Source organism: Ambystoma mexicanum, chromosome 7p (assembly GCF_040938575.1).
Source record: "Ambystoma mexicanum isolate Mex_15411 chromosome 7p, UKY_AmexF1_1, whole genome shotgun sequence".
Taxonomy (NCBI): Eukaryota; Metazoa; Chordata; class Amphibia; order Caudata; family Ambystomatidae; genus Ambystoma; species Ambystoma mexicanum.
The window spans coordinates 654769398-654789432 of NC_090939.1; the positions used below are offsets into that span (position 1 = coordinate 654769398).

General features: G+C 49.4%; 1 protein-coding gene across 3 annotated transcripts in view; it reads right to left on the reverse strand.

Annotated features, from left to right (window-relative positions):
• CHST10 (carbohydrate sulfotransferase 10) overlaps positions 1-15974 on the reverse strand; it is a 217843-nt gene extending 201869 nt beyond the window's left edge. Inside the window, exon 1 of one of the 3 annotated variants that reach the window (XM_069636701.1) lies at positions 15688-15974. The gene's annotated coding sequence lies outside the window, so the exon portion shown is untranslated. Of the gene's footprint in view, positions 1-9052; positions 9176-15687 lie in introns of those variants that run through there. The other 2 variants (XM_069636699.1, XM_069636700.1) reach the window with 2 other exon arrangements.
• Positions 15975-20035: the final 4061 nt, after the last annotated feature.

The following is a 20035-nucleotide window of genomic DNA, read 5'->3' on the forward strand; positions in this document are numbered from 1 at the left end:
CAGATGACAAATGTTTACAAATTCACATCCACGTTAGCTATTTGTCCTTATTCCCTCCTTTTACATTATTCTGGCATTTTGATTTGTTTAAAAGGTTAATATTCAGTGTGTGCCTTAATTGTAATTGGTTGTCTCTGCTAGCAATCTAAAGTGGAAAGAGTCCCAGGTGTCCAAGGCTTGACAGAAGAGTTTATTTTGGTCTTGTTTATTTTTTTGCAGTGTGGGCCTGATTTGTGTGAATGCAGCTGTTTGGCAGGGTTGACCTTCTCTTATATCTCTTCCCTACCACATTAAGCTAACGTGTTCAAGGTAATGAGCTGAGGAAGTGGGGAGAGTTCACCTTACTGGGTCATCTACCAGTTTTGAGAAACAATAAATCTTCCTATTAATACTTCTCTGTGGATCCTTACATAGATGCTGTTACTAGTAATTTTAATGTGGTGACCCTTTAGCCTCCTATTATGGGTAGCTTTAAATAAATAAAAAAATCCAGAGAAAGAATTGTCATATTGTAGGACCATTAAAGGTATTTTTATGGAAGGGCTTTCATAGAGATTATCGTGTAGCTTTATCTGTTGACTGGTTTCCCCTGTAAAATGTAAGTAACATGTTATGCCTTACATGAAATGTATTTGGAGCATGCATGAAGCAGTCGTTAATATGATATTATGTTTAGGAAAAGCAAAGCAGTTTTGTCTGGAAGCGTGCTAGAGATATTCTCATATCTGTTTGATTAAAAAAGCAAGACTGTTATGTATCGCACACATTTAATTTGTGATGGTGCAGAAAAGGGGGCCGACATATTTTCGGGAACTTCAACTGTCGCCAGCAAGTAGAGCCAGTAGAAATCCTTTTCAACTCGTTTCCAATGAGTCCAGTGGCTGCCGTGTGGGTTCTTTTACATCTCCTGCATTACTATAAAAGAAATGAAGAGCTGACGTCATTGGACCAGCTCAGGGCCTAATTCACAGACGCATTTTATAATGGCAAAACCCCATAGGAAAAGGCTCTGTGAATAAGGGCTTATAGCGTCCATTATTTAGTAGCTGATCTATTATAGTGCCTTGACAGGAACACTACAGTTAAGGCTAAGCGCTAATTTACCATGAAAATGTGGACATGGTTTCCATTCAGGTTTTACCCTCTGGCATGAACTTGCACAGATTAGGCAGGCCTGAATATACGCGTCACATTTGGTGACGTTTCATGAACGTTTTCTTCAAGACAAAAAATAGGTGCTTTTGCGTACGATGTTCCACAGACCAAAGGAAAAGGTCAACAAATACTCATCGGAGGGCGCATCTCGAAACGGCCGACTATGAGCTCCGAGATCTCCGGCGCACAAAGGCCTGACAGGGATCTCGAGCACGATGGCATTTAAACCATCGCTTGTGATATTCACTTGAAAAAGCCTACATACACACACAGCGCCTAATTCACAGAACGTTTTCCAGTGGGGTTTTGCCATTATGAAACGTGTCTGTGAATGATATAGTCGGACCTGCACAGTAGCTCCAAGGTAGCACCCGCTGAGCATTGCGATGTGGCAGAATGCACGTGTGCACCCATCACCACCTGCACAGAATATTGCGAAGCACACAAGAACAAAACCGCACCTGTGGAAAGCAAGTATCAACAAACAATCTGTGGAAGCTTGAACACCACAGAAGTCACAGCTGACACCGCACGCTCACAAACACAGCCCCTCACACCAACCACCCTTCCAACTAGATGTTTGCACATACACCGACCGAGCTACACGCATGTTACCGCAATCCAAAGTCAATGTGCGCGAGTGTTACTAGTATAGAGACAGCATATGATTCACACACACGAACACACATTTCATTTTCTCGAGCAAAAAAGAATCCTTGTGCACAATAGATAGGATAAAAGTGATCACAGTGGTCAGCACGGACGGACAAAACACGCGAAAAGAATAGCCGTTCACATTCCAAAACCCCACGGACAGACACACTGCCCACCCAGTCACACATGCATACCCCCGACAAAAGAGTCGCTGCCCACCCAGTCACACATGCATACCCCCGACAAAAGAGTTGCTGCCCACCGAGTCACACATGCATACCCCCCGACAAAAGAGTAGCTGATCACCCAGTCACACATGCATACCCCCGACAAAAGAGTCGCTGCCCACCCAGTCACACATGCATACCCCCGACAAAAGAGTCGCTGCCCACCCAGTCACACATGCATACCCCCCGACAAAAGAGTCGCTGCCCACCCAGTCACACATGCATACCCCCGACAAAAGAGTCGCTGCCCACCCAGTCACACATGCATACCCCCCGACAAAAGGGTCGCTGCCCACCCAGTCACACATGCATACCCCCAACAAAAGAGTTGCTGCCCACTCAGTCACACATGCATACCCCCGACAAGAGTCGCTGCCCACCCAGTCACACATGCATACCCCCGACAAAAGAGTCGCTGCCCACCCAGTCACACATGTATATCCCCGACAAAAGAGTCGCTGCTCACCCAGTCACACATGCATACCCCCCGACAAAAGAGTCGCTGCCCACCCAGTCACACATGCATACCCCCGACAAAAGAGTCGCTGCCCACCCAGTCACACATGCATACCCCCCGACAAAAGAGTCGCTGCCCACCCAGTCACACATGCATACCCCCGACAAAAGAGTCGCTGCCCACCCAGTCACACATGCATACCCCCGACAATAGAGTCGCTGCTCACCCAGTCACACATGCATACCCCCGACAAAAGAGTCGCTGCCCACCCAGTCACACATGCATACCCCCGACAAGAGTTGCTGCCCACCCAGTTACACATGCATACCCCCCGACAAAAGAGTCGCTGCCCACCCAGTCACACATGCATACCCCCGACAAAAGAGTTGCTGCCCACCCAGTCACACATGCATACCCCCGACAAAAGAGTCGCTGCCCACCCAGTCACACATGCATACCCCCCGACAAAAGAGTCGCTGCCCACCCAGTCACACATGCATATCCCCGACAAAAGAGTCGCTGCTCACCCAGTCACACATGCATACCCCCCGACAAAAGAGTCGCTGCTCACCCAGTCACACATGCATACCCCCGACAAAAGAGTTGCTGCCCACCCAGTCACACATGCATACCCCCGACAAAAGAGTCGCTGCCCACCCAGTCACACATGCATCCCCCCGACAAAAGAGTCGCTGCTCACCCAGTCACACATGCATACCCCCGACAAAAGAGTCGCTGCCCACCCAGTCACACATGCATACCCCCGACAAGAGTTGCTGCCCACCCAGTTACACATGCATACCCCCGACAAAAGAGTCGCTGCCCACTCAGTCACACATGCATACCCCCGACAAGAGTCGCTGCCCACCCAGTCACACATGCATACCCCCCCGACAAGAGTCGCTGCCCACCCAGTCACACATGCATACCCCCGACAAAAGAGTCGCTGCCCACCCAGTCACACATGTATACCCCCGACAAAAGAGTCGCTGCTCACCCAGTCACACATGCATACCCCCCGACAAAAGAGTCGCTGCCCACCCAGTCACACATGCATACCCCCGACAAAAGAGTCGCTGCCCACCCAGTCACACATGCATACCCCCGACAAAAGAGTCGCTGCCCACCCAGTCACACATGCATACCCCCGACAAAAGAGTCGCTGCTCACCCAGTCACACATGCATACCCCCAGACAAAAGAGTCGCTGCTCACCCAGTCACACATGCATACCCGCCGACAAGAGTGGCTGCCCACCCAGTCACATATGCATACCCCCGACAAAAGAGTCACTGCCCACCCAGTCACACATGCATACCCCCGACAAGAGTCGCTGCCCACCCAGTCACACATGCATACCCCCGACAAAAGAGTCGCTGCCCACCCAGTCACACATTCATACCCCCTGACAAAAGAGTCGCTGCCCACCCAGTCACACATGCATACCCCCGACAAAAGAGTCGCTGCCCACCCAGTCACACATGCATACCCCCCAACAAAAGAGTCACTGCCCACCCAGTCACACATGCATACCCCCGACAAAAGAGTCGCTGCCCACCCAGTCACACATGCATACCCCCCCGACAAAAGAGTCGCTGCCCACCCAGTCACACATGCATACCCCCCCGACAAAAGAGTCGTTGCCCACCCAGTCACACATGCATACCCCCGACAAAAGAGTCGCTGCTCACCCAGTCACACATGCATACCCCCGACAAAAGAGTCGCTGCTCACCTAGTCACACATGCATACCCCCGACAAAAGAGTCGCTGCCCACCCAGTCACACAGGCATAACCCCGGCAAGAGTCGCTGCCCACCCAGTCACACATGCATACCCCCCCGACAAAAGAGTCGCTGCCCACCCAGTCACACATGCATACCCCCGACAAAAGAGTCGCTTCAACTAGGCAGATGCACAGACAAAATAGACGCAACAATACACATGTAACATTCATATGCAGAGGGAACACACACACACACACACATTACATTGTTTATAGACATAAGTACTGCAGAGACATCTTGCAACAAATGGCATGCGCAGAATAAATGCATGCACCTACACTGAGCAGAATGAAATGGAGCACAAAAGAGCATGCGCCATGGACACATGTGAAATAACTATGCATATACACACACACACACACACACACAGGAAAATGCATATCCACACCAAATGCACACAAAATAGGTATATGCGGCATATATGCAAAGGGGAATACTTCAAGTTGCACCTAACTGCACAGCACATCATTTCTTACTGGCACAAGAGACACGTATCACTCGCCAATCTCGAGTGCAAATATTGATGCCTGTGGATACGCACACAGTGCAATATGTGCAACACGCCTGCTGTGGGTGCAGCCATAGAACATACTGTACTAGATGGTCCCCAATGATAATGTTGCAAATACGGTTAAATAAAGAAAAAATTAAAGTGTCACCGAATTGATGAACTAAATGATAGAATGTCTTCTAATGTAGTCCCGGTCCGCCTTGTAGTTATGTCTTCACTTAGCTGGTTCTTGATCTGCCGGTCCACATGCTCTCGCGTTGCCTTTAGTTTTCTATTTCTATGGTCTCCCACAGGGCTCTTTCAAGAGCTAGCGCTTTTCATGGTTCTCGTGTGACAGTTAGTTTAGCGCTATTGGGGCCTATCAGTGCCACACAATCTACCTTGGAAGTGTCAGAACCGCAACTTCCAATAAAAACGTCCTCTCTGGCCCGCTATCTCTCTCAGCACCTCTTGTGTTATGTTGAGGCGAATTGCACCACAACTCCAAGTGTGGACATTCTTTACTGCTCCTGGAAACTTCATCTCTCCACCACCCCCAGGTCTGTGCTGCTCAGGTCTCTCAGCACGTGGCATGTTCTCGGCACTCCAGTGAGCACTCACCAGCCCATCGTGTATTTCTGCATTTTGGAGTCCTCCTGCCAAGTCTCTCTTCCCCTCCGCGCATTAGCATATTCATGCCGAGTTAGTCTCAAGAGGTTCTGTCCCTCGCTGTGTGCTTAGACTTCGACTCCCCAAGTCTCTCTGTGATTAAATGATTAACCCTATGCAGAAGCGCAGGAGCGGATAGAAAAGTCTACGTAGGTAGCTGGCCTTTTCTTCCCCACAGAAGATCGGATGACACAGCGACATCAAAGTAAATCTCCATCTGAGCATAAAGTATGTATTACTGCACCACTTCGGTGGATATCTGCTGCAGGCACAGCTAGCCATCCATGCACTCGAGAATGCAGCTACGACTATGACAAATTCGGTCTAGCTCGTCGCATACCTTTCACACCGAAACACCAGACTTGCCTCAACACCTCTTGCATTAGAATACAGCGACAACCTACGAAAAAGTGATGGTCTAGCTGGGTACATATCGAGTCTCTTGCACTAGTGCTCTGTCGTGACCTCCCTCAGCACTCACCCACGTTCCTGACCTCTTGGGTTGCTTACTGGAGCCTAGCCAGCCCTCCTAAGTCCTAATCTTGGCCAAATGCACACACGAATCTTAAGCCTCCTCTTAGAACTTCCCCATACCTGGACTTCGGTCCCAGAGGGCATTCCTACCACAAAGCACTTTGAGGCCATACAAATGGGAAAAGGCGCTATATAAATGACTACTGCAATACAATAAAGGAGTAGTCTGGGTTTTAAGAAAGGGGAAGCCAGGTAAATGGGTTCTGCAGCAAATGGTCACATTTAAGGTGTAGCCTGGAAAAGGGAAGGATAGGTGTCTCAAATGCGATTTTGGCAATTTAAAGCAGGCCAGCGGAAAATAACGACTTGCAGTACCTTTGGTCTAGTTTTCTATGTTATTTGGCATCGAACCACGAATCTGTGCATATCAGCGCCGAGATGCGGTCAAAGTCAGGAAGTAGCATCAACTGGATACAATGCAGTGTTGTTTTGCAGCACTGACGACTTGCATGTTGAACACGCTAGGAAACAGCAGATGGTATCATGTCTGGGGCGCTTTAAGACTCAAGGGCCTCGCGTGCAGAGACATAGCTTTGGCGATGAGCAAGCGTGAATGCCACAAAAGCATTGTGGTTGTGCAGCAGCAATGGCCTGGTGGTTGAAAAGGCTAGTAACCAGGTAGACTGGGTCGAGTTGGGTATGCTAGAAGAGTCAGTGGGTCTCATGTGTGGAGACCGCAGAGCTTTGGCGTATAGTGACATTTGGGGATGTGGAGGCCGTGAGCATCGAAATCGAAGAGGACATTGGAGTTCCCCTTGCAGCAACTTTCACGGCATCGGCATCAAAGGTACCCAAACCAAAGTTGAGGCAGCTGAAACATGCAGGGGTGGCTTCCTTGTTCCGTTGGTTGCTGGCAGCCCCAGTCAAAGGTCTCGGGGTGAAGCCAGACCTTTCTTTTGCACTTCCTAACCGGGTTTGTAGAGCGCACCTGCGGGGTTCCATCACCTCCCATGAGCAGGTCCTGGGTACCAGTGGTCTCAGTTGCAGTACGCCTTGTCCAGCCAGCTGGCAATCCCAAATATGCCCTTAGGATGGGTACGAGCTTGCCTCTCCCTTTCAGCTCTACGTCTTCACTTCTATTCCGGAGGGCTTAAGAGCCGGCTGTACTTGCAAAAGAGTTGTAGAGGAAACCTCCTTCCTTCACATTCCAAAGACGATTTGAATCACGTGACAGTTTGCTCCCCTCATAAGGGAAAAATGCACAACCACGCTATAGTTAACTGTGACCTAGTGTGAATTCAACTTTAATTTGTTATATGATAGCCTTTGCATTATACAAATACTTTATTTGTACTGACCATTTCCAAATGGTTGCTAGTGAATTTGGTTGCTGACTTGTGGGTTTTTGTGCATCTACCAAAAAAGTTTCATTGGTGATGGTTGCCACCCCTTGTTCAATGCACCCCCCACCCCCACAGTGCATCTGCAGGCAGCACCCTGCCAACTCCACTCTTGCCCTCTCCTGCCGCCTCCCCCTCTGCACTCCTTTTACAATGCCTATATTGTAAATGTTTGCTTCAACGTATGCGCAATTCATCTGTCTTCTCTCAAAGTGTCATTTTTTGATTGCAGCTACCCTTGCTTACTTCTCCTTGTGGGCGTGTCTTTGCTTCCTTTGTAAATGTATCCGTATCATTGTGTCTCCCTCGCCTTTGTCCCCTTCGATAACATTAAGACTTCTTGCTTTCTACGCTTCTAAAGCACTTTCTGTGTCAGCCAATCCCACTTTTGCCATCATCACATTCCCAAATGAAAATGGCCTATCCTCCACCGCCTTTTGGCTGCGACATAAACATTTCCTTTGTATCGTCTTGGATTTTCAACGTAGCCGTTTCTTATTTTGTGGCGGTATTTTATTTTTGTAATGATTGTTCAGACCTTTGGTGACAGCACTCCACTAATGAAATGAATAATAAAATTAAGAATGCCTGTGACACACCACCACACACAACAAATTATTGCAGGCTTTAAACCCCTGAAAAACCCTGCCACTGCAAAACCAACCACGGTTTAAGGACAAGGGAAAACACGCATTCCAATGGGTCAAAATGTCGAGGAGTCAACATGGCCATCGAGAATCATTAACCTAGGAAATAGAAAAGAAGTAGAAAGAGGCCCAGGAGTGCGCCGAATAGTAGCGTTTCCACCTGGTGTGCGGTCAGCCCTCACAACCTTAATTAGGAGTGGATATGGGGCAAACACAAGGCTTGAGGCAATGCTTGGGCCTCGTGCGCATACACAATCTAAATAGTTTGCTTGGTACACGTCAAACAAGATATGTGCTGGTGCTTGAAATTAGTCTGAGGACTTGGGGGAGTACCGCCATTTTTATAGAGGAGATTGTCGTCATCAATCCGGTATAAAACGAGACTTGCTTGGGAAATGTGTGACATTTCAGGATTGAGTAATGACCGGTGTAAGGACTCCTCGACGCCTCTTACCAACAAGCAATTAGGGGTCTAGGTATTTTTATGAAATATTAAGGAGTGAAAATCTATATATGGAAAAATATATGGGTGCCGGATAACATTAACATTTCAAACGCCATTTCCAGAGCCTTTCAGCTTTTCAAGTCACAATAAGGGTCGTGGATGCTGCAAAGGCTGGCAACGTAAACTTTCCGTTGGCAAGCATGAATAATGTCACGTGACAAAACGGTCAACTGGACACTGGAAAGGAGGGCCACTTGCTTTAAGAAATAAAGCGTAGGATTTTGAAACATGTATTTAACAGGGAAATGCACCAGAATAAAAATGGTAAAGGGGGGTCCCCGGAGGGAACGGGGTGTATTTTGGTGCTGCACACGGCCAGCGAGTGGCCGTGGGGGGTAGAGCGCCTCCTGGGGGGTACTTAAGCCTTCAGGGAAAGTTCGGGAGGCAGGCGACGGTTGGACTTTCAGATTTATCAGTCCTGTCGCCTGTCCCGAGCCTTCCCTATTTGGGCCTGCAAAGGGGGTTTTGGAGTTGAGGAGTGGAGCAAAGTAGCTGTAGTGGGTTTTGAGGTAGGCAGTTAGTTATAAAAAAAATTAAAAAATAATAATAATAGCAGAGGTACCATAAATAAGGTACCTCCATTTCTTACTTATGTAGGCGCTCTGCTTTCAGGAGCCACGGCGTTTCCCGCGGGGGTGGGTTGCATTCCAAGCTTTGAAGTGTAGACTTTGGAGCGGAACGTTTGTTTTTCTGTTTCTTGGGGTCGTAGGTTAGTGTGATGGGGTTTCCTTTCAGGTGTCAGGCACTCTATGTGACAGGTTTTCTTTGCGTGGGAGGATTATAAAGGGCTTCTGTCAGATTAAACAGCAATTTGTTAATTTCTGTGCCCGCGGGGGTAAAGTTCAGGGAGGAAGTCTTCTAGCTGGGCGTTTACAACGGGCTGCAGCTTCACACGCAGTGACTGCTGTGTCCGGGAGAGGCAGTGCAGCCCTGTTAAAGGAGCTGCACTTCCTTTTAGGGAGTCTTCAGTTTTGGCTCCTCAGTGCTCTGGCTGAGCTGCCTTCGGGTGGGGGGTTTTCAAGGGGCAATCCTTATCAGTTTTGCCCTTTTAGGAGGGGGGGCATAAAAATAAAAAATAAAATAAATAAATAAAACATTTCTTAATTTAGCATCTGTTATTTTAGGACAGTTGGCATTCTCTGTGACATTCAGTTAGGGTTACTATCTACTATTTTCTCCTGTTTCTGCGTTTTCTGTCTGGGCAGGCTGTTACAGGGGATAAACAATTTAATAAGTTTAAAAGACACAATACATTAATTTGGCAGGCCTGTTATTTTGGCTACCTGCCAGTTTTTTCGATGCAAAGTTTGTTCGGCTTTATCTGTGGGGGGCCGCTGTCGGCATACTTCTGGCACAGAACCCCCCTTTTTTCTCAGTGTTTCAAAGCGGGGAAAGGCTCGGGGCTAGGTAGGATTTTCAGCGGGCATTGCGCAAGTGTGCAGCGGTACTGCTTAAGGATGGTAGGACAGGGAACTAGTAAGAAGGGGTTAATAGATGCCAAGGCACTGAGGGAGGCCCTACAGATTATTAGCAGGGCATCGAAGGCCCAGCTGGAGGGGGCAGTGGTGGAGGTTACGGGAGTAGGGGAGGAAAGTAGGGGCAGGCTGCAGCGTAGAGCAGCGGCAGATGGGGCTCTCGCAGCAGTGGTGGCTTGCACCCCCGCGGCGGGGAGAGGGGAGGTTTGGGAATCCAGGGGCAAGAAGATGAGGAGGGAAATAGGTAGGAGAGCGTCCAGGGGAGAAATGATTTCGGGTGGAGAGCAAGAGAGGGAGGGAGTCAATGATAGCCGAGGGGAAGTTAGGAGTGCTCAAAAAGAGGTGGGTCAAGGGAACCACGGTGGGGCGGTGATGGGGCACAGAAGGGGGTGACAGGGCAGAGGGGAAAAGGGGGTAAATACCTGCAGAAGAGTGCAGGTGGGGGAAGGAGGGAGAGGTCCCCATCAATTGAGGAGGTTAGAGAGGGGCGCGGAACGCCCCCCCCCCCCGGGTAGGAGGAGTGAGGCCAGAGGGTGCTGCGCAGCCCCTGCTGTTCAGGTGGAAGTAGAGGGTTTTAGAACAGCCCCTCCTCAGTCAGCGCAAGGAGAGCCTAGAGGGTGCAGCACGGCCCCTAGAGAGGAGGATTACAGGGTGGAGGACGGCACGCCTCGCCGAGAGAAGAGGACCAGGCATGGGTTTCTGCAGCCCCGCCGAGAAGACGTCAAAGGAGTGACGGGGCGGACGCCCCGGGCTCGCAGGAAGAAGATCAACTCAACTCAGGCATGAGCTCGCATCCACAATTGTATTTAAGGGGTGATGAAGTTGGATTGGAGGATTATGGGGGCAGTGGGAGGAAGCAGGTTATAGGGCTCTAAGGGATAGGGGGGAGGAGAGAAGAAGTTTGAGGTGGAATTGGGAAAGACAGGTGCAGGGTGGTCGGAGGGCAAGAGGTCGGGGGAACAATTGGCTGGGCAAATCTGCTGACATGTTTTGTCCCTGCAGTAGGAGCCCTCTAAGAAAAGAGATGAGGAGCAGCGTTGTGGATGCCAGACCACAGACGGGCTGTGTGGAAAGAGGTGAGCGGGAAAGGGAATGGTCATCTGCATGGCAGAGAGGGGGCACGAGAAGGGGGACGGTAAATGAAGGTTCTGGTCTGCAAGGGGTAAGGAAAGAAGTTGGTGCACAGGCCAGTGGAGCCTTGGGGGATGAGAAGGGCATTTGCTCAGTGGAGGTTCAAACGGACAAGGTGGTGGAGCAATTGGTGCTCGAGGTGCAAGTTGCAAAAGAAAAGGAGGTTGAAGTGAAAGGCAAGGAAAAAAACTGCCGTACCTGGGTATCACAAAACATTTGGGGGCGCACTTAAGGGCAGCGACCAGGGAGAAGATTTAGGCAGAGGAATTTGGAGATGTTTTTAAGCTGCTCCATAGGGAAGTGAGAGCAAAGGAGGGGTCTAAGGAAGAAGAGAGGGAACTGGCTTCGCGCCCAAGGGTCCTAGTGACTATTAAGAACTGGACGTCAGCATTTATCATTTATGTCAGTGTATATTGTGAGAAATTCCCAGAGCGATGCGTGGCTCTGCTTAAATATATGGACGTAATTAGGAAGGCTTTCACGAGTTTTGGGGGGTTTTCCTGGGTACGCTATGATGAGGAATTCAGAGCAAGAATGGCGGAGGACAGTCAGACTGTTTGGGGGGAGATAGACATGGATATTTGGCTGCAATGGATGGCTCCGACGATGGATATTTGGCTGCAATGGATGGCTCAGACGAGGCCTGCCCCGACATTGCACACAGCAAGTGGGCTGCCTGTGCCTTACCGGCCCTTTCTTGGTCGCCCCGCCCATGAGGGGGCGGGGGAGGAGGCAGAGGACAGCCCTCAACAGCATGTTGGGCGTTCAATAAAGAAGGCTGCACGAGGTGGATGTGCAAATTTAAACACGAGTGCAGCAGTTGTGCGGGTCGGCATCCGGTTACAGATTGTTTTCAGGCAGGGGACAGTGGGTCAGGGCGAGGAGCGGGGCAAGGAGGTGGGGGGGGAGGACCGCATGCCAGGTAAATTGGGGTGTGCTGGTAGGTCGGGCTCAGTTTATCGTAAAAGGAGGGGGGGCACAAGGTTTGATGAGAGGTTTTGGGGGCGATCCAAAGGGGGTAGGAGAGGGGTGAGGAGGAAGACGTGTAGGTTGGGCAGGGGAGGGCCGCAGGGGGGATGTAACTGTGGAAATAGTTAGGGGGTGGTGGCCGTGGTTTGGAGGGCATTGACGACGGTGGCAAAGCCTCACGCTTGCCGCACGACAAGGTGAGTAAGCTTCAGGCGGCATGGACGGAGGTGCGGGAGCGCCTCTGGTGCAGCAGGGGGAAGTGATGAGAGGGATCTGCATGGACGGGGGTGCAATAGGGCCCCTGGTGCAGCTGGGGGAAAAAGTGGAGCAACAAAGCAAGTTGCTGGAAGAGGAATTTATATGGAATGGACTGCATGGACGGGGGCGCAGGTTTGGCCCCTGGTGCAGCGGTAGAGAGATGTAAGGCAGAAAAGGGGCCTGCATGGACGGGGGTGCACTAGGGCCCCTGGTGCAGGTGGGAAACAGGTGGTAATGGACGCAAGGAGCTTGAAGATTAGTTATATGGAATGGACTACATGGACGGGGTGCAGGTTTGGCCCCTGGTGCAGTGGCGAAGAGGAGTAATGAAGAAAAGGGCCTGCATGGACGGGTGTGCACGTGGGCCCCCGGTGCAGGGGGGCAACGCAGGGTCATATTAATAAGGTGATGGAAGGTGGAGGGCAAGGGTGAGCAGGAGGGTAATAGATTAGAGGAAAAGGGGGGCTAAGTGGGTTTAGGTGTATTGTTTAAAGGTTAGGTGAAAGGTGCGAAATATAGGGGGACAGGTAGGAGAGGACCGGGGGTGTTTTCGGAGAGGGATTAGGAGATGGCCAGGAAGGCTAGGGTACTGAGGAAGGTGTTACTAGTGGTGTGGGAAAGGTTAGGAGGTTGGAACTCATTCATTTAGGAGGGGTGCAGCATCTGAAGGCAGCAGGCTGGGCTATTCAGAGGAGTAGGTGAAAAGGTTGGGACGCTGGAAGTAAGGGAGATACAAAGGGTATGTCAGGGACCGGGGCAAACGTGATGCCTTTATAGAATTTTTCAGTAGGTAGCAGGACTATTGCATTTATAAGGATGTTGTTGATTTGTAAGTGATTTTGTAATTTATTTTTCAGATGCTGCTAGGAGGTCGGGTCAGATGTCAAAAATCTGGTTTGTGGGACATTCTACGGTTAAGTGGGCGGGGAAAGAAGCTGAGAAAAGGGTTGTTGGCAGGCAACTGGGTTGCAACTATAAAGATGTTGTGGTAAAATGGTCCGGGTTTGGGGGGCTGCGCTGGGATCAGTTGCTTCCTATGTTGGCTGGGTTGAGGGAAAGCTATGGGCCTCCAGATGGGGGGATTATTCGTGGTGGGGGAAATGATCTGGTAAGGGATACGGGTGTGGCTCTTCTTAGGAAAATAAAAAGGGTTTTTGTTATGGGTCCGACAAGTGTGGCCTCAAGCATCTGTGTGGGGACTAAGTGGTTGCCGCGGAGAGTTTGGAGGGGAGCGAGAAATGAGGGACCGATAGAGCGGGCAAGGAAGGGGATAAACAGAGAGATGGTAGAATTTTGTGCATCGGTGGCGGTACAGGTCTTGGACAGTAAGGAGATAGTTTAGCAAGGATTGATGAGATTTAGAGAGGATGGTGTACACTTGCCGGTTTTTGGGGAATAATCATTATCTGGTGGACTTGAGCTCTTGGCTGGGAGATTGGTTAAGGAGTCGGAGGTAAGGAGAACTGTTGGGGGGGTGGGGCAGAAAGAACACCTCAGTGGAGGGTTTTTCTGATGCCGGGGGCATGGCCCCTTTAGATGTGGGGGGAGGGAAGCACAATGGGGGAATGGCGCGGGAAAGGATGGGGTGGTGCTGTTTGCACAAGCGGGCTACCCTGGGGGAACAGGTATTGAGCCTGGAGGGGCATGGCCCCGGGGAGAAAGCGGGACGCCTGGAGAAGGGGTAAGGAGACGGTAGGGTCCAAGGGATAGTTAGGGAGGAAGTGGATGTATTTAATTATTTAATTGCCGGGGGAAAATGAAAATGTTTAATTATTTAATTGGTGGTTTAAAATAGTTCTTTAGTCTGTAAGGCCATGGAGCCAGGTAAGCGTTTAATTGTAAGCTTTGGCCTGTCACATTAAAGCGACCTTTTCCACTTTTAAATGAGTCTGGGTTTTTGTGCAGTAAGCCAAAAGGAGGACCCCGGGGGGAACGCGAAGCGTTTCCCCCCGGGGTGTATTTTGGCGCTGCACACGGCCAGCGAGTGGCCGTGGGGGGTAGAGCGCCTCCCGGGGGGGTACTTAAGCCTTCAGGGAAGGTTTGTGAGGCAGGTGACGGTTGGACTTTCAGACTGACCCGCCCTCCCACCCCTTTCTTTTGGTTTAGGTCTGGTATCTGTTTTTATTTATAAGGGGGGGCATGTACTTGTGTTCTGCAGGGTTTTTTACCTTCCATGTAAAGTTTTTTACGGGGTTTTTTGGGTCTGTTTAAGGAGCTATTTATCTGGTAGTTTTGTGCGACAGGTCGGGGCACTAGTGAAGTTGTAATGTAAAATTTCTGTTGCTGATGTGGCAGGTCAGACTGGCTGCAGGTCATGGGAAGGGGGAGATTGGTGTAGAGGGGACTTTGAGGGGTCTTGAAGTGGTTCTGGTTGCCGGGGGCATGGCCCCTTTAGATGTGGGGGGAGGGAAGCACAATGGGGGAATGGCACGGGAAAGGATGGGGTGGTGCTGTTTGCACAAGCGGGCCACCCCGGTGGAACAGGTATTGAGCCTGGAGGGGCATGGCCCCGGGGAGGAAGCGAGACGCCTGGAGAAGGGGTAAGGAGACGGTAGGGTCCAAGGGATAGTTAGGGAGGAAGTGGTTTTATTTAATTATTTAATTGTCGGGGGGGGGGGGATGAAAATGTTTAATTATTTAATTGGTGGTTTAAAATAGTTCTTTAGTCTGTAAGGCCATGGAGCCAGGTAAGCGTTTAATTGTAAGCTTTGGCCTGTCACATTAAAGCGACCTTTTCCACTTTTAAATGAGTCTGGGTTTTTGTGCAGTAAGCCAAAAGAATACCCAAAAAAGGAGCAGCAAACAGAAACGTGTAACGTTTTGTTAGGAAGTAGAAATGACTGGTGAAAAAGAAAGCCCCAGTGCTCCTATCTACAACCAGAGTGGCTGTGTACAGTTTGGTGATGTCTTTGCAACTGTAGAGGGCTTTGTGGGGTGTAGGCTAGCTTGTAAGTGGTAGGGGCTGCGTACTGATGGATGGGTAGGGCGCTCGGGGGAGCGAGGCACAGACTGTGTCTGTGTGCAGCGCAGGGTGCTCTCTGGGCAGTACCGGGAGCGGTTGGATGGGTGCTAGGTGTGCAGCCTTATGTTGATGTGAGGCAGCACACCACACTACCAAGGGATGTAAATGTGTGGCCAGCACTGGTGGTTATGCGTGCATCGCTGCAGGTTGTGTATATTCTCCGTCCTGCAGACGGCTCCGTAAAGGCCTTTCGTTGGCCGGGTTGTGAGCCGTTAGTTGTGTGCGGGTATTTTCCGTGGGCATCACTGTCTAGCGGTAGACCACGGCGAAGGGGAAGGGGGAGGAGTTGCGTTGCTTAAAGGACCACAGCTGCAGCCAAACACGAGAAAACGCAGTTTCGGCAACCACCTTCCGGCGGGTCGCACTCACCCCTCTCCCGGCCATCCAGCTCCTGGGCAGAGTCCGCGACGGCCCCGGTGTGTGCCCCGCGGGCAGCGGGTGCGGCCGCCCGCAGAACGCTGCTGGCTTGTCAGTCAGCCTGCTTCACGGATGTGCGCAGCGCGCGGGCCCCGGAGAGAGAGCGATGCGCCGACCCCTCTTCATGGCTGCACAGCACGGCGGCCGCTGTTGCTGCTGATTTCCGGACCGCGGCCCAACCGGCGGCTGAGACGCTGCTGCCTGAAGGTGGGCTCGCCGCCCACTTCGCTGGCTGCCCGCTTCTAGTGGAGGAGGACACCCCTCTGCTGGCCGCAGCCCTGCACTTCAACCCAGCCTTCACATTTAAGGCCTGGAACATGGTATACATGTTTCACAGCTAAGACCGAGCCCTAGGAGAGCCCGAATCCTTTCTCTAGAATGCCTGTGTGGATGGATGTATTACAATTATATTTGTATATTATGTTTTGCAATATAATAACACCTATTCTCTGCGGGTAGTTACAAAAAGCACATTTATGCACATGTCATGAAAGATGTGTAATAAAACTACATCACAAGTTCACAAGGGAAATCCCTTTGAACGCGGGCCATTTTATTAAAAAATACAATTTAGATGCAAATAAGCATTTTAGAACATTTATAAGGACTATTATAAAACTGAAGAGTAAAACCAGGCAACATCGCCTTTACTCTTCAATTTGAATCTCCATCGTGCGAAAATAAAGGCTTCAAGCAAATGATGCTTTGCAGATGGTGTTTCCTACTGTACTCCTATGGAATCCGCCCAGTCTTTTGCATGCGCAAAACCAAGGCCGATTCCATAGGAAAGCGAACACACTGACAGGACAGGGATGGCATCTTACCTCTGCTCCACACCCCTCCTCTGTCTTCTCGGTGCAGAAAAAGTAGGCAGAGCAGGAAATTGAAGTGTAAAAGCAGGAAATTGAAGTGTAAACGCATTAAACCCCACTTTCATGCTTTCATTTCCTTCTCTGCCTCTCAGAAAATGAGGTTGAGGGTGAAATATTGCCAGGATTTCTTAGGCCTCTTCCTTAGGCCTGATACATCATGTGGGCCTATGGAAGGTATAGGACGTGTGTGTGTGTGTCTGTATATATATATATATATATATACATTCAGTACGTTATGGTTAAGTTGTGCTACTAAAAACCTATGAAATTCAGTAAAAAAACGTTGTTAAAGGGACGTTATGGTTCCAAGTAAAACCGAAAACCCCCTGAAATTCGCCAGTTATGGTAAGCTAAGCAACCATAACTCGCGCCACCACAGTGCACTGCTAAGACTAACACCCAGTACATCAAAGATGACATCACAAATGCCATTGATGACATCACTGATAACATCACATGTGCATTTACTTTTCATGAAAACTCTGTACAAGGGATTCTTATTATAATGTTGACAGAAAAAGTGTCAAGGATAATTGGAATAGATGTCTTGAGCTATTTCTTTACTGAATTTCATAGGTTTTTAGTAGCGCAACTTAACCAAAACGTCCCTTTAACAACATTTTTTTACTATCTTTCATAGGTTTTTATTAGTGCAACTTAACCATAACGTCCTTTTAAATGGATGAAGGCCATTAGCACCCTAGGTTCCTAAAGCAGGAATCGGGGGTGCTAAAAAAAAGATTTTTCTTCCCACACCGTTACGCCTGCAGCGTCCCGGTGTAAGAAGGAAAATGCTTTAGCAAGATGGCCACCATGGAAAGGGAAGGCGGGGTTCCATACAGGACCCCTCTTCACTTCACAACGCGTGTGCGTGGTCTTCGCAGCTAGGTGTTTTCCACAGCGCGTGTGCACAGTTTTCACTGCTATGTGTTTTCCGTTAATGCCTGTGCACGGTCATCATTTCTGCGTGTTTTTCTTCAACGCATGTGCGTGTTCGGATGAGGCACGTGTGAGCTCGGATTCATCTGTTTAGAGCGCGTGTACGAGTTTGAAAAAGATACACTGATATGTGCTTCATTCAACATGTGTGCACAGTCTTCTCAGCTACGTGTTATCTACAGTGCGTGTGCCTGGTCTTCGCAGCTACGTGTTATCTACAGCACGTGTGAATGGTTTTCGCAGCTACGTGTTTTCTACAGCGCGTGTGCCTGTTCAGATGAGGCGTGCGTGACGTAGGATTCATCTCATTTCTGTGTGTTTTTCTTCAACGCGTGTGCATGTTCGGATAAGGCATGTGTGAGCTCGGATTCATCTGTTAAGAGCGCATGTGTGAGTTTGAAAAAGGTACACTGCTACGTGCTTCCTTCAACAAATGTGCGTGCTTCATTCAACGCGTGTGCGTGGTCTTCTTAGCTACGTGTTATCTAGAGCACGTGTGCATGGTCTTTGCAGCTACGTGTTATCTACATCGCGTGTGTGCGGTCTTCTTAGCTACGTGTTTTCTACAACGCGTGTGCGTGGTCTTTGCAGCTACGTGTTATCTACAGCGCGCCTGTGCGGTCTTCGCAGCAACGTGTTTACTACAATGCATGTGCGTGGTCTTCGCAGCTATGTGTTTTCTACAACACGTGTGCGTGCTCTTCCCAGCTACGTGTTCTCTACAGCGCGTGTGAGCAGTCTTTGCAGCTATGTGTTTTCTACAGCACGTGTGCGTGCTCAGATGAGGCGCGTGTGAGCTCGGATTCATCTCATTTCTGCATGTTTTTCTTCAACGCGTGTGCGTGTTCGGATAAGGCGCATATGAGCTCGGATTCATCTGTTAAGAGCGCGCATGCGAGTTTGAAAAAGATACACTGCTACGTGCTTCCTTCAACGCGTGTATGTTGTCTTCTCAGCTACGTGTTCTCTACAGCGTGTGCGCGTGGGCTTCGCAGCTACGTGTTATCTACATCGTGTGTGTGCAGTCTTCACTGCTACGTGTTTTCTGTTAACTCCTGTGTGCGGTCATCATTTCTGCGTGTTTTCTTCAGCGCGTGTCCATGTTCGGATGAGTTTGAAAGAGAAAGTGTCTGCCTGTTTTGACTGGCACGGTATATGTCAAGAGCGGGTGAAGTAGTTGTGTGCGTGCGCTTTACTGCTTGAGCGTGGTCTACACCGCTAAGTGCTATCTTCGTGTTCGGATGTTTTTTAGTTAACATGTTTTTTTGCTTCTTGCAGCCATATTCCATCCCATCCTCATCACCCCTCACCTCCCCAAACATTATTTGATAAGTTTGACAAGTGCAATGTTGTGTTTTTTATATGTTTTACGGCAATGTCCGCAGACACCGGACGAGAATCCAAGATGGCCAGCGTCTCCAGAAATCTCACGCACTTCACGCTTCAACCAAGCCAGTCGGCGGGCACATCACATGTCCGCGGACATGACGCAAGCCGCTTGGGCAATCCATGTCCTGTCCGCGGAGCGAACAGGGAAGTGTGTCCGCGGAGTGGACATAGATATCACTCATTTATTTGCTTTACATTTTGGTCATTTAAAAAAAAACTACTGGACGGATTTACACCAAATTAACAAAAGCCCGCTTTCGGGACCAAGCCGCTGCTCCTGCTGCAAATTTGGTGAAAATCCGTCCAGCTGTTTGGGCTGTAGGCGTGAGCAAAGTTTTTTCCCATTATGTCTATGGGAAAAACAGAAGTTTTGGGACCCCCGTATAACTTTGCCCCCCCTGGACAAAACCTCACAAAACTTTGTAAAATAAATTCAGAGTGGGCCATATACTTATTTTGCAAAGTTTGGTGAGGATTCGTCCAGGGGGAACGGAGTTATAAGCCGCCCAAAAAGTGCTCTTCCTATGGAAACAGCAACTTAACCATAACTACATGGACACTACCGTGGCCGTTTAATATATATATATATATATATATGCATATATATATATATATTAATTATCTGAGTGCTTTTTGTAGCACACCCCCATGGACCGGTATGAAGTCTGAACTTTTAAACACTACTGCATATTTTTAACTAGAAACCATGCCATCAACAACGACGTTCTGTGCCTCATGTGCAGACCCATATCAAATATCAAAAATCATTGTAGCAAGTCCAGGAGGTTGGTTTCAGGGGCTCAGAGATGCCCAGGTCGCTAATGCTTTAATCATCTCAAGCACCAAGGGTGAGTGAACACCATTAATAGTTGAAGAAAGACCAAAGAAGAGCTTTCTAAACAATACAAATGTTCAAAGAATAAAAGTTACCTACCTTATATTCATAAAAGATGTACATATTTTTTAAGAAAAACAAGAGGGGATGGTGGAAGGTTTAGAATCAATCTTAACCTCAGAATTGCTCTTGGCAACCCTTCAGACCATCGTTCTTCACCTGCCAAGCCATTACAGAAAGGGAAAAGACCATATGCAAATCAGGC